This window comes from Scyliorhinus torazame, chromosome 2, assembly GCF_047496885.1.
Source record: "Scyliorhinus torazame isolate Kashiwa2021f chromosome 2, sScyTor2.1, whole genome shotgun sequence".
In the NCBI taxonomy this organism is placed as follows: Eukaryota; Metazoa; Chordata; class Chondrichthyes; order Carcharhiniformes; family Scyliorhinidae; genus Scyliorhinus; species Scyliorhinus torazame.
The window spans coordinates 303,704,109-303,716,974 of NC_092708.1; the positions used below are offsets into that span (position 1 = coordinate 303,704,109).

General features: G+C 47.7%; 1 long non-coding RNA gene across 1 annotated transcript in view; it reads left to right on the top strand.

Annotated features, from left to right (window-relative positions):
- LOC140399555 (uncharacterized) overlaps nt 1-6,836 on the top strand; it is a 97,044-nt gene extending 90,208 nt beyond the window's left edge. Inside the window, exon 4 of the long non-coding RNA XR_011937716.1 lies at nt 5,286-6,836. This is a non-coding gene — a long non-coding RNA (uncharacterized lncRNA). The remainder of the gene's footprint in view (nt 1-5,285) is intronic.
- Nucleotides 6,837-12,866: the final 6,030 nt, after the last annotated feature.

Genomic DNA, 12,866 nt, shown 5'->3' on the forward strand with positions numbered 1-12,866 from the left:
CGAATTGTGAATTATTAACCAGAACCGCTTGAACACTTGTGGTTTTTTGTTTTGTTTTGTTTCCGATTGGATTCTAATTCAAAATGTTGGGGTTCTCCCGGAGTGGTTTTCCACTTCTAATTCGGGTCCCACCAGGATGTCGCCAATTATGTTGCTCTTTTTAACCTTAGTCTATTTGCTCTGATTACGTCACCTTTTCTCATGAGTCGCCAGGTATCTTTATGATACCGCCACGTGGTTCAAGTTCAGGTTATGATTAATAATACAGCACACCACTTAGTAAGGATTAAAACAACGGTCATTTATTATATCCAACAAGCAAAATTAATACCCTAATACTACTTTCTGTATAATAAACCTATCACTACTGGCCAATACTTAACTTAGGAAGAGCCCACCAGGTCAGGGAAACGAATGGCTTGTCCAATCAGATCTGGCCCGCGGGATTCAAAAGGCTGCTACAGATCGGTGGCTAGGTGTCTACCGGATAGCGATCGCTGGATTCAAACTTACTGTTGCTGGTTGCTGTTCTTGCGAAGGTCTCGAGCAGGCGAAGAGGAGAGAGAGAGAGATCTGAACTTGGATCCTCACTTTTATAGGGCCCAGGGGCTTCCCGCCTCCCGGGGCGGCCCTTGACCCTGAGTCCCAAGTGATTGGATCTGTCCCCAATCTCTGGGGTTATTTGTGTCCAATGGTGAGGCGATTCCTCGATCGGGGGGTGGTCGCTCACCTGTCTTTGTTTCGGCCACTGCAGGCGCCGACAGGTCTGGCCCGGTATTCAATTGCTAATATGTTGCAATTGTTCCTGGGGATAGCCGATTTAACTGTGGATGTCTGAATAGATGGGCTGCAAACAGTCCTGAATGCAACTGCAAATACCTGGGTTGATGGGCTGTTGATAGCCCTGAGTATCGATCTGGGCTAACTTCCCAGAGCCGAATATGCAATACTGTCTGCAGCTGCCTGCTTGTGTCTTCTTAGCTGCTTTTCCCAGCAGTCTTTCGGGTTTGCCATTTTAAACTGGGTTTTGGCCAGATTAATCGGAACACAGCCATTTTACCTGGCTACAAACTCAACAAAATCACCCCCGCAGCAGCCCCCACAGTAGCCACAAGTCCCGAGGCCATGCTCAAGTAGGGATTCAATTCCCGATTCTTTACGGTTTTGGACGTCAGGAATGGATTCTGGTCCATTCCATTGGCAAAGTCATGCCAGTACAAATTTGCCTTCACTTTTAAAAACCAACAGTACACGTGGACATGCCTTCCACAAGGATTCCACAACTCCCCCTCCATTTTCCACCAACAGCTGGCAAATGGTTTAACCAAATTTTCTCGCCCCGAATGTCTGGTCCAGTACGTAGACGACCTACTGCTGCAGACAGACACCAAGGAAGAGCACATTGAGCTTCTGTCCGAACTCCTGGAACTCGTACCCTCAATTGGTTGTAAAGTTAACCCCAAAAAGGCCCTGATTTTGGAAGATAAGGTGATATATTTGGGTACAATTATCACACATGGTAGACGCGAGATCGAGCATAAAAGGATTGACTCGATTGTCAAATTGCCCCTTCCCCAGAACGTTTCAGCCCTCCGGTCGTTTTTAGGACTGGTTGGCTACTGCCGAAACCACATTGACGGTTTCGCCAGCAAGGCAGCACCCCTCTCAGACCTCCTAAAGAAAGGAGCCCCCTGGGAATGGCTTCCGCAGCATACGGAACAGGCACTCATAGCAGCCCGGCACTACAAGTTCCAGACCCACTTTCCCCCTACGCGATAGAGGTAGCAAGCACAGACCGCACCCTTTCGGCCGTGCTCCTTCAGGAACGGCATGAACAGTTAAGCCCCATGGCTTATGCCTCCAGAGTTTTAGATGCTGTGGAGCAGGGATTTTCAGCCTGTGAAAGGCACCTGCTCGCAGTATTCTGGGAAGTACAGTATTTTTCGTACATTACCGGACTCAACCCCATCACAATTCTCACCGAACACACCCCCACCCAACCTTTACTGGACGGACGACTCAAGGACGGTACAGTTAGTCAGATAAGAGCAGCCAGATGGACCCTTCTTTTGCAGGGACGGGACATCACTGTTAAAAGGACAAAGACCCACACTTTTTTAGCCGACAACTTACAGTACCCCGGAACCGCCCACGAATGTGATATCATCTCTCCACACCACAACACAGGCCCCTTTATTGCTAAAACACCCCCCAGAAAGATAGGTAGTTCAACCCAGAGCCTCAAGCACACCGACTCGTGCAAGCCCATAAAGATATATGTGGATGGATCTTCCACAATATTAGAGGGGAAGCGCATAACAGGATGCGGTATTTATGTCGGGGACGTGCAGGGACGCGCCCTAGAAAAAATAGCAACAAAACTTCCAGGACACTTAGGCGCGCAGGCGGCAGAACTTGCGGCTATCGCATACATAGTGGAACACCCAGATTCCTTCCCCAGCCCAGCAGCTATATACTCAGACAGCCTCTATGTCTGCAACAGCCTTACAAAATTCCTACCCCTGTGGAAAGCAAGAGGATTTGTTTCCTCAGACGGAAAACCCCTCCCTTCAGCCCCATTGCTTCGTCACATCTTAGAGAGAGCACAGAACAGAACTTTTGGTATAGTCAAAGTTCGAAGTCACCATCGTTCCTCCCCCCCTGGAAATGTAAAGGCCGACGCACTGGCTAAAGCAGGTTCCAGGTACGGATATTTTTGGACACCCCCCGAAAGCGCACCAGTGAATGCAGTTCAGGTCTCGCAGACTAAGATTGAGGATCTAGTGCAGGCCCAGAAGCAGGACAGCAATCCCAAGGCGATTTTAAAAGGAAACTATCCAGCACCCTATGAGAGGTTTAAAAATGCTCTGACCACACATGACGGTGTGGTGTTAAAAGACACCCTTTATGTGGTTCCTGAACAGGACAGGAATCAACTGATTTGATTATTCCATGACGGTCATGGACATCATGGAATCGATCCCACTACAGCCTACCGCAGGCAGCTCTGCTGGTGGCCGAGTTTAAAAGAAGATGTTACTCACTACGTTGAGAATTGTCTTATCTGTGCCCAGAATAATCCGGACAGATATGCCAAAAAGACTCAGCTCAGCCACACCCGACCCGTTAATGGCCCCTGGACTAACCTCCAGATTGATTTTATAGGACATTGCCCCCTTGTAGGAATGGTTATAAATATGTACTCGTGGTGATAGACACGTTTACCAAATGGGTGGAAGCATTCCCACCCAGAACTAACACGGCAAAGACCACAGCCAAGATTTTAACCCACCACATCTTTACGAGATGGGGACTCCCCCGCAGCATTGAATCTGACCAAGGTTCCCATTTTATGGGACGTGTCATGAAGAACGGCCTCACGATATTTGGCAATACCCAAAAATTCCACATTGCACACCACCCCCAGTCAAGTGGTATCGTGGAGCGCATGAATCGGACCCTAAAATCCACCCTCAGAGAAATGGTCCAGCAAAACAACACCACTTGGGATTCAGTCCTTCCTTTTACGCTGATGTTTTTGCGAAATACAGTTTCAACTTCTACAGGTTACACCCCACACACCGTCATGACCGGACACCCCATGAAAGGCACAACATTTTTATTAGGCTTAGACTTGACCAGCCCCGAAGTGACGGCCCTCACACACGAGAAAGCAGTAGAACAATTGGCGAATGTTAAAACGGCTCAGCTAGCAGCCGCAGTGAAATTGGGCACAAGAAAGAAACAGAGCAAGGCTTGTTTCGATAAGACAGTGCATGCGACTGAGTACAGTGTAGGACAGCAAGTCATGCTCTCCGTATACAACCCCAGCACATTCCTGTCACTAAAGTACTCGGGTCCGCACTCCATTGCGGACAAAGTAAGCCCTTCCATCTACAAAATAAAGTACCCCAATGGAAAGACTGCGTGGTTCCATATCAACCAGCTGAAGGCATATGGAGCACAGTCTAACCACGCACACCACGTCATGCTCGACGCAGCACACCACACCCCGCCCACAGCCAATGTAACCCTACCCTCCCCCAACACATCCAGCCCAGTCACGGACTCAACCTCAACTCCACCCCCGAAATATACACTCCGCCCCGGAACGCCCACAGACTGCAGCGACAGCGACTATGACTCAGACAATAGCCACAGCACACCTCCCTACTATCCCCATGCAACAGGACCCACACCCAGCGAACCTGACCACGATTCAAGGGATCACTTCATGATCACTTTCCTAAACAAACCCCACCACCGACCACCGGCCTACAATGATGACCCCGATTCCATCCCCACAGAACTAGACACCACCTATTGGCACAGAGATAATTCGTACAGACGCGTCCGGAACGACGAGAGCGATTCAAAATCACACCATGCAGCCCTATCAGCTCTGATACACTCGAGAGTTTGGCATCCGGGAGAAGATGATGACTTGGAGTCTGACTCCCAAAACGAGAACCCCTTTGCGACCATGTTCGCAACCGATAACTGAGGTGTCCAGATGATGTTTTAAAAGGAACCGCTTGGGAGAAACGGTGTCCTTTCTGATGGAACTTGCAGCATGTTTTATGCTGTTTGTAGTGTTTTGTTAAGTGTTGTATGTTAGACTGGAATTTCTTTTTCCACGGCCCCACGCCTCTTCGGCCGAAACCTCTGAGAATTTGCCCGCAGAGACTTGTAAATGTCCCAGACGCCAGTTCAGGGGAACTCGTCTGTCGACAGATACACAGACCCCCGTTCATAACTGCCCTTCTGGTTCGAAGGAAGAACCAATCTGGCAGCCCCCCATGATGACTATATTTCTTCCCCGTTCTTGTCGGTTGCTCAGGCAGTGGAGAAACGGCATTGGGACCCGCCCTGCCTGGGAACCCCCCCTCTGGTCAGCTACGCTCGGGTAGGGCACACACGGCATTGGTCGCCGTCCTACCCGGGGACTCCATCCACCTCTTACCCGCCGCGGCCCATACGCACCTCATTTCGGAAAATTTGGTTCAAAAAGTTTTGTTTTGTTTTAGGTAACCCTTAGGTTGCCAATCCTCTGCTATTTACATCCTGAAACATTGGGATGGTAAACTGCACAGTCTGTGAGACGGCTCGCACTGGTTCATTATCTGTATGTGTGTCTTGTCCTGAAATTCGGTTTTTGAAAAAAAAATGAGGGAGTCACACATAGTGACCAATTATAAAGGGAGCAATTGGCACTAAAGGACAGACAGACTATCGTACTAGATATTAACACAAGGTAGTAACAGACACTATGCTTGATCACACAGAACTTCAGAAGCTCCAGGACTGGAGAAGAGAAGAGAAGAGAAGTGAAAGAAGAAGAACCATGAGGACATCCTCCGTGTGGCTCATCGTTATACTGGACATTTGCTTGCGTGCGAACGCGAACCCCCTGACCTCACCTCCCCCAGCCGTTAATGATTCACTTCCCCACAGTACCCAGAGCCCAGTCACAAGCGACACCACACCATCTTGGTGTGACAGGTTTATAACCTGGTACTCCCTGTCCTACGTGATAGAATCCCTATTAGTATTGGCGATACTCTGCTGCATCGTGCAGACTATTCGTCTGAGCAAATGGAGAAGGAGAGCCTACCGCGCTCGCACCCCGGTATATAGAATAAGGTCCCCTATTTTCGGATACGACCAGACCCCCAACCCCTGCGATCTATAATAAAGAGCATTCGTTTGCGATTTGTTGTAAATAAAGAAATGTTCATGAGCAATTGTACGATCCTGAGCTTGACTGCCAAGCCAGAAAAATGTGTATAAAACTGCCATGGTTTTGTTTGTATGGTTTAGGAAGTTAGTGTGATGAAATATTTGAGTGAGTGTAGTTTATTAAGGATAGTTAGAGGTTCCCATTTTCTTGTTTTGTAATGCATGTCCCTGTTTGACATAGCGCCCCTCAGAATTGTTAGTTAAAATTTTCTTGCATAGTTATGGTCAGTGTAGAGGCCATCGAAAAGTGCTCGCCGGGTCAGGGAATGGAAAGCAACGCAGTTATGTGATCCTTCACGCTTCGCGTTAGGATCACAAGGAGGGTGTGTAGCCAGCTGAGTTGGCCAAGTCCCGATTTAAAATGGCGAACGGCAAAGGCTGAAGGGAAATTCAGCCAACACAGGCAGAAACCAGCAGGTGCAAGTTTGCTGTGTATTTAACTCTGCAAAGGCCCTGACAGCATCGATACTAGCAGCCATCTGCATAATAATGTAGCAACCATCTGCATACTAATAAGCAATCCTCGGGAACAATAGCAACATTTGGGACAAACAAAACTAAGCTAGACTCCCCAGCGCCAGCAGGAGCCAACACAAAAGAGGTTAGCGGACACCTTAAGACCGCCCATCGATCAGGGAACTACTCCAGCATTGGAGAAATTGAACCAAGCGATTGTAACGGAGTCCAATCACCTAGAACCAGGTACAGGGTCCGCCCCAAAAGGCGGGAAGCCCCTGGGGTCTATAAAGTTAAGCCCCCAAGTTCAAATCGCCCACTCTTGATCGGGTCACCCAGCAACGCGAACCAACATTGACCGTGACCGGTCCAACGGCCGCCGAGAGATCGTAAGTCTTAAGTCAACGCTCGCTACGAGATAGGCGCTCCTAGCTATCAATCCGTACCAACTTCGAATCCCGCAGACTCAGAACCCGAACGAAAGGCCATTTGTTCCCCTGACCTGGTGGGCCAGTCCGAAGTTAAGTACAGGCCTGTTAGTCGTAGAAGTAGCTTAGACGTAGAATTTGTGCATGAGTAGCGATTACTGTGTATAATAAATGTGCTTTGATTTGAATCTTACTAATCGGTGTATTGAGTTATTGATCATTACTCGAACTTGAACCTCGTGGCGGTATCATAAAGATACCTGGCGACTCGAGAGCAAAGGTTATAAAACAGAGCCAAGTGAACCAACCAAAAGTTAGCACAGGGATGCCAGCGAATTTTGCTCCATATCAGATTGCTGCGTTAAAAAACATTCTCTTAATCTTGTCTTTGGTCCTTATCCCAATTATTTAAATCTGTCTCCTCTGCTTATTGACCGCTCTGCCACTGGAAACAGTTCCTCCTCATTTACCCTGTCAAAACACTTCATGATTTTGAACATCTCTATTAAATTTTCTCTGAACCTTCACACTTTTCTCAGGTGGATATGCTCGAGGTTCTTTGGTCTCTCTCCAGATATCAGAAATCCTGCATCTCTGCTGACATATTTGTAAATCCCCTCAGTTCTCACTCGAACTCTAACCCAATCCTAATCTATTCATGTGCCTTACTAAACTTTATAAGTGGGAACCATGGGCGAGATTCTCCGACCCCCCGCCGGGTCGGAGAATCGCCGGGGGCTGGCGTGAATCCCGCCCCCGCCGGTTGCCGAATTCTCCGGCACCGGAGATTCAGCGGGGGTGGGAATCGTGCTGCGCCGGTTGGCGGGCCCCCCCTGCGATTCTCCGGCCCGGATGGGCCGAAGTCCCACTGCTAGAATGCCTGTCCCGCCGGCGTGGATTAAACCACCTACCTTACCGGCGGGACAAGGCGGCGCGGGCGGGCTCTGGTGCCCCCACGGTGGCCTGGCCCGTGATCGGGGCCCATTGATCCGCGGGCGGGCCTGTGCCATGGGGGCACTCTTTTCCTTCCGCCTTCGCCACGGTCTCCACCATGGCGGAGGCGGAAGAGACTCCCTCCAAAGCGCATGCGCGGGGATGCCGTGAGCGGCCGCTAACGCTCCCGCGCATGTGCCGCCCAGCAATGTCATTTCCGCGCCAGCTGGCAGGGCACTGCCGCCAGGTGGCGGGGCGGAAATCAGTCCGGCGCGGGCCTAGCCCCTCAAGGTTAGGACTCGGCCGGTCAAGGGGTGGAGGGTTCTGCACCTTTGGGGCGGCGCGATGCCGGACTGATTTGCGCCGTTTTTGGCGCCGGTCGGCGGACATCGCGGCGATACCGGAGAATTCTGCCTCATATCTACATTTTTAACCAATAGATGATTATATGTTTCTCCATGAAAGAATAAGGGCGGCATGGTAGCACAGTGGTTAGCACAGTTCCTTCACAGCGCCAGGGACCGGGTTCGATTTCTGGCTTGGGTTCCGCCTGTGCAGAGTCTGCACGATCTCCCCGTGTCTGCGTGGGTTTCCTCCCACAAGTCCCGAAAGACGTGCTTGATAAGTGAATTGGACATTCTGCATTCTCCCTCAGTGGACCCGAACAGGCGCTGGAGTGACTACGGGATTTTCACAGTAACTTCATTCCAGTGGTAATGTAAGCCTAGTTGTGACACTAATAAAGATTATTATTGTAAAGGAAAATGGATTGACATCTTGCTCATTTTTAGGCGATTCCAAATTATTCCTGAGTTTGATTTACGTGGTTCAACATTTTATTTCTGTTTATGAGTTATCAATTCATCTTTACTTATGAACCATAGGGTGAAAAATTTGACCACCTCGCACTGCTCCAAAGCAATGCTTTGCAGGCATTACTGTTACCTGGGGCAGGACAGACAGCACCATAGACTGTTACCTGCCGAGCCCTCAAGACCTTCCTCAATGATATCCATAAGGAAAGCCATGTGGTCAGTGCAGGTAATGGTTGGCAGCGCCTCTACCATTTTTGAAGTGGCACTGCTTGAACAAATCTTTAGCCCATAACATATCGATATGAACCTATGAATTAGGAGCAGGAGAAGGCCATTCACCCCCCTTGCCCCAAGCCTGTTCCATGGCGGAGCTGATTGTGGCTTCTACTTTCCCTGACTCTTGTCAATCAAAAATCTATCTAATTCAACTTCAAACATACTCATATGACCCTGCCTCCACTGTTCTCTGGGGAAAATAATTCCACAAACCAATGCCCTTCAGGGAGAAATAATTCTCCTAATTTACATCTCAATAGGAGACCTGCCCCCTACTTCCAGTCTCTCCATAAAGAGAATCATCATTTCAGCATCCACCCTGTCAAACCCCCTCAGGTTCTTAATTCAATAAGGTCACCTCTCCTTCTTCTAAACTCCAACCTGTCCAACCTTCCCTCATATGGCAGGCAACCTCTTAATCCCAGGAATCAGGTGAGTGAACCTTCGATGCACTACTTACAACGCAATTATATCCTTTCTTAAATAATGAGCCCAAAATGGCATACAGTGCTTTAGATGTGATCTCACCAACTCCCTGTACACCTGGAACAAAACTTCCATACTTTTGTATTCCAATCTCCTTGCAATGAACAACAACATTCCAATTCCCTTCCTGTACCTCGTTCTAACATTTTGTGATTCTTCTGCTAGGACACCCAGATTCCTCTGTGCCTCAGAGTTTTGCAAACCCTCTCTATTCAAATAGTATGCTGTTTTCTACTCTTCCTGCCAAAGTGGACAAATATTATACTCCAGCTGCCAAATTATTGCCCACTTACTTAACCTATCTCTATTTCCTTGCAGGCTCCATATGTCTTCTTCACAACTTACTCTCCAATCTACCTTTGTGTCATCAGCAAATTTAGCAATGTATAACATAGTATTAATGGGCCAGATTTTCCTATAGTGGGGTCCCGACTGGAATGTTCTATTAGACTTGCCCCTGCATCTTCAGCTTAATATGTTTTTGGCCACAAAGTTGTTGATAGTGTGAGGTGATAATGGCGAGTGAAGGAAACAATAGGAACTGAGTGATGGAACTGAGTGGCGGTGCAATGACAGTCGGGAGGGTGTTGCCATGGGAGTCCTCAGCAATATTGATTTTGGATCCTGTGAAGTCTCATAGTATCAGGTCAGACACAGGTTAGAAAACCTCCTGCTGGTTACCATGTACTGCCCCACTTCAGCTGATGAATCAGTACTTCTCCATGTGGAACACACTTGCAAGAAGCACTGAGGGTGGCAAGGGCATCAACTGTACTCTGGGTGGGGACTTCAATGTCCATCGCCAAGAATGGCTCGGTAGCACCACTACTGACCGAGCTGGCTGAGCCCTGAAGGATGTATCTGCCAAACTGGGCCTGCGACAGAGCATGTGCAACAAAGGAAAACCTACTTGACCTCGCCCTCACCGATTACCTGCTGCAGGTGGACTTGCCCATGACAGTATTGGTAGGAGTGATACCACACCGTCCTTATGGAGACAAAATCCTGTCTTCACACTGAGGATACTTTCCATTGTGTTGTGTGGTACTACCACCATGCTAAGTAGACTAGATTCAGAGCCAATCCAGCAGCTCAAAACTGGACATCCATGTGGTACTGTGAGCCATCAGCAGCAGCAGAATTGTATTCATCCACAACCTGTAATCATATGGCCCTGCATATCCTCACTCTACTGTTACCATCAAGCCAGCTGGGATTCATCTGGTTCAATGCAGGAGATCATGCCAGAAGCAGTACCAGGCGTACCCAAAAATGAAGTGCCAACCTGGGTGAAGCAACAGCACAGAATTATATGCCCTCCAAACGACGAAGGCAGCACGCAGAAGGAAGAGCTAAGCAATCCCACACCAATGGATTAGGTCCATGCTCTGCAGTCCTGTCACATCCAGTCATGAATGTGGTAGATAATTAAACAACTAAGCAGAGGAGGTTCCTCCACAAATTTGGTACAAAAGATAAAGCTGACGCATTTGCAACAATCGTCAGTCAGATGTGCGAGTAGATGACCCATCTTTGTGTCTTCCTGAGGTATCCAAATCACAGATGCCAGTCTTTGGCCAATTTGATTCACTCTATATGATATCAAAAAATGTCTGAAGGCACTTCATACAGCAATGGTTATGGTACCTGACAACATCTATTCCTGACATGTCACTTGTAGATGGTGGACAAGCATGGAGCTTAAGGAAGTGAGTTACTCGCTCCAGAATTCCCATCCTCTGATCTGTTCCTGTGGCCACAGTATTTATATCGATGGTCCAGTTAAGATTTTGGTCAATGGTAATCCCCCCAGAATATTGATGGTTGAGGATTCAGCGATGGTAATGCCATTTGATGTCATGGGGGTGATCGTTAGATCCTCTCTTGTTGGGGATGGTCATTGCCTGGCACTTGTGTGGCACAAATGCTACTTTCCACTTATCAGCCAAGTTCAGACATTGCTGAACACATCTGCTCTAAAATTTTCCAGGCCCCAAACCAGACTGTTCCAGTACAGCTACAACAGAGGCATCTTTCTGACACTGTGGAAACTTGCCTAGCTATATCCTGACAAAAAGCAGAACAAATCCGACCTATCAAATTACCATCTCAACAGTCTACTCTCGATCATCATCAAAGTGAAGAAAGCAGTTATCAAAAGTGATATCAAGCAGCACTTATTCAACAATAGCCTGCTCACTGAGGCTCAACTTGGGCTCCATTAGGGCCACTTGGCTTCTTCATCCAAATATGGACAAAACAGCTGACTGGAAGAGGTGAGATGAGAGTGGGTGCCCTTGACATCAAGGCAGCATTTCACTGAGTGTAGTTTCAAGGAGTCCGAGCAAAACTGAAATCAATGAGAATCAGGTTTGAATCATACCTACCATAAAGGAAGATGGTTATGGTTGTTGGAAGCCAATCATCTCGGCCTCAGGACACCACTGCAGGATTTCCTCAGGGTAGTGTTCTTGGCTGAACCATCTTCAGCTGGTTCATCATAAGGTCAGAAGTGAGAATGTTCACTGATGATTATGCAATGTTTAAACCCATCTATGACTCCTCAGATACTAAAGCAGTACTTGTCCATGTGTAAGACCTGACAATATTCAGGCTTGGGCTGATAATTTGCATGTAACATTCACACCATACACATGCCAGACAATGACCATCTCCAACAATAGAGAATACAGCCATCTCCCCTTAACAATGGCAACAAGATCACTGAGTCCCTGCATCAGTACCCTGGGAGTTACCATTGACTAGAGGCTTAACCAGAGACGAGAAAATGAAAGATTGTGGCTACAGGAGCAGATCAGAGGATGGGTATTCTGTACGAAATGACTCACTTCCTGTTCCCCAAAGCCTGTCCACCACTTATAAGGTTCAAGTCAGGAGTGTAATGGAATACTTTCCACTTGCTTGGATGGACACAATGCCAACAACACTCAAGAAGCTCATCAGCATCTCGGACAACACAATCTGTTTGACTGGCACCTCATCTACCATCAATGCACAGTAGCAACACTGTGTACCAGTTACAAGATGCACTGCAGCAACTCAACAATCTCCTTCACCAGCATCTTTCAAGCTTGTGCCTTCTACCACCTAGAAGGATAAGGGCAGCACACACATGGGAACACCACAATATGCAATTTCCCAGAGAAGCCACATACCATTGTGACTTGAAATTATATCCCCATTCTTTTATTGTCACTGGATCAAAATTGTGGAACTCCTTTGCTCATTGGAAGGATGGACTGCAGCGGATCAGTCAGGCAGCTCACCACCACACTCTCAAGGGCAATTAGGGATGAGCAACAATTTTGGTCTTGCCAGTGCCGTGCGCATCCTATGAAAGCACAAAGAGAAAAGTCCCTTGTTAAGTAAATACAAGGATTAAAAAGCACAAGAACTGAGAAGAAATAGTAAATTAACTTGGGTGATTTTGGTGCCAAATCAGGCACATGAAGAGAAATAAAGAGAGGGAAAGAAACTTTGCATTAAGAAGAGATGAAAGGGACAGAAAGGAAAAGTAAATGAAATAACATCTGAAGCTTTACATTTTTAAAAAATCTCGAAAAGCAATTCAAACTTGAAGGAATGAGGTTCAACACCAGTATTAGTTAATTTTCAGTGTGAGAGAGGTTGATTGACATTAATTACTATTTATCCAATAGCACCGTTGCTTCATAGCGCGAGGGAACCGGGTTCAATTCCCGGCTTGGGTCAC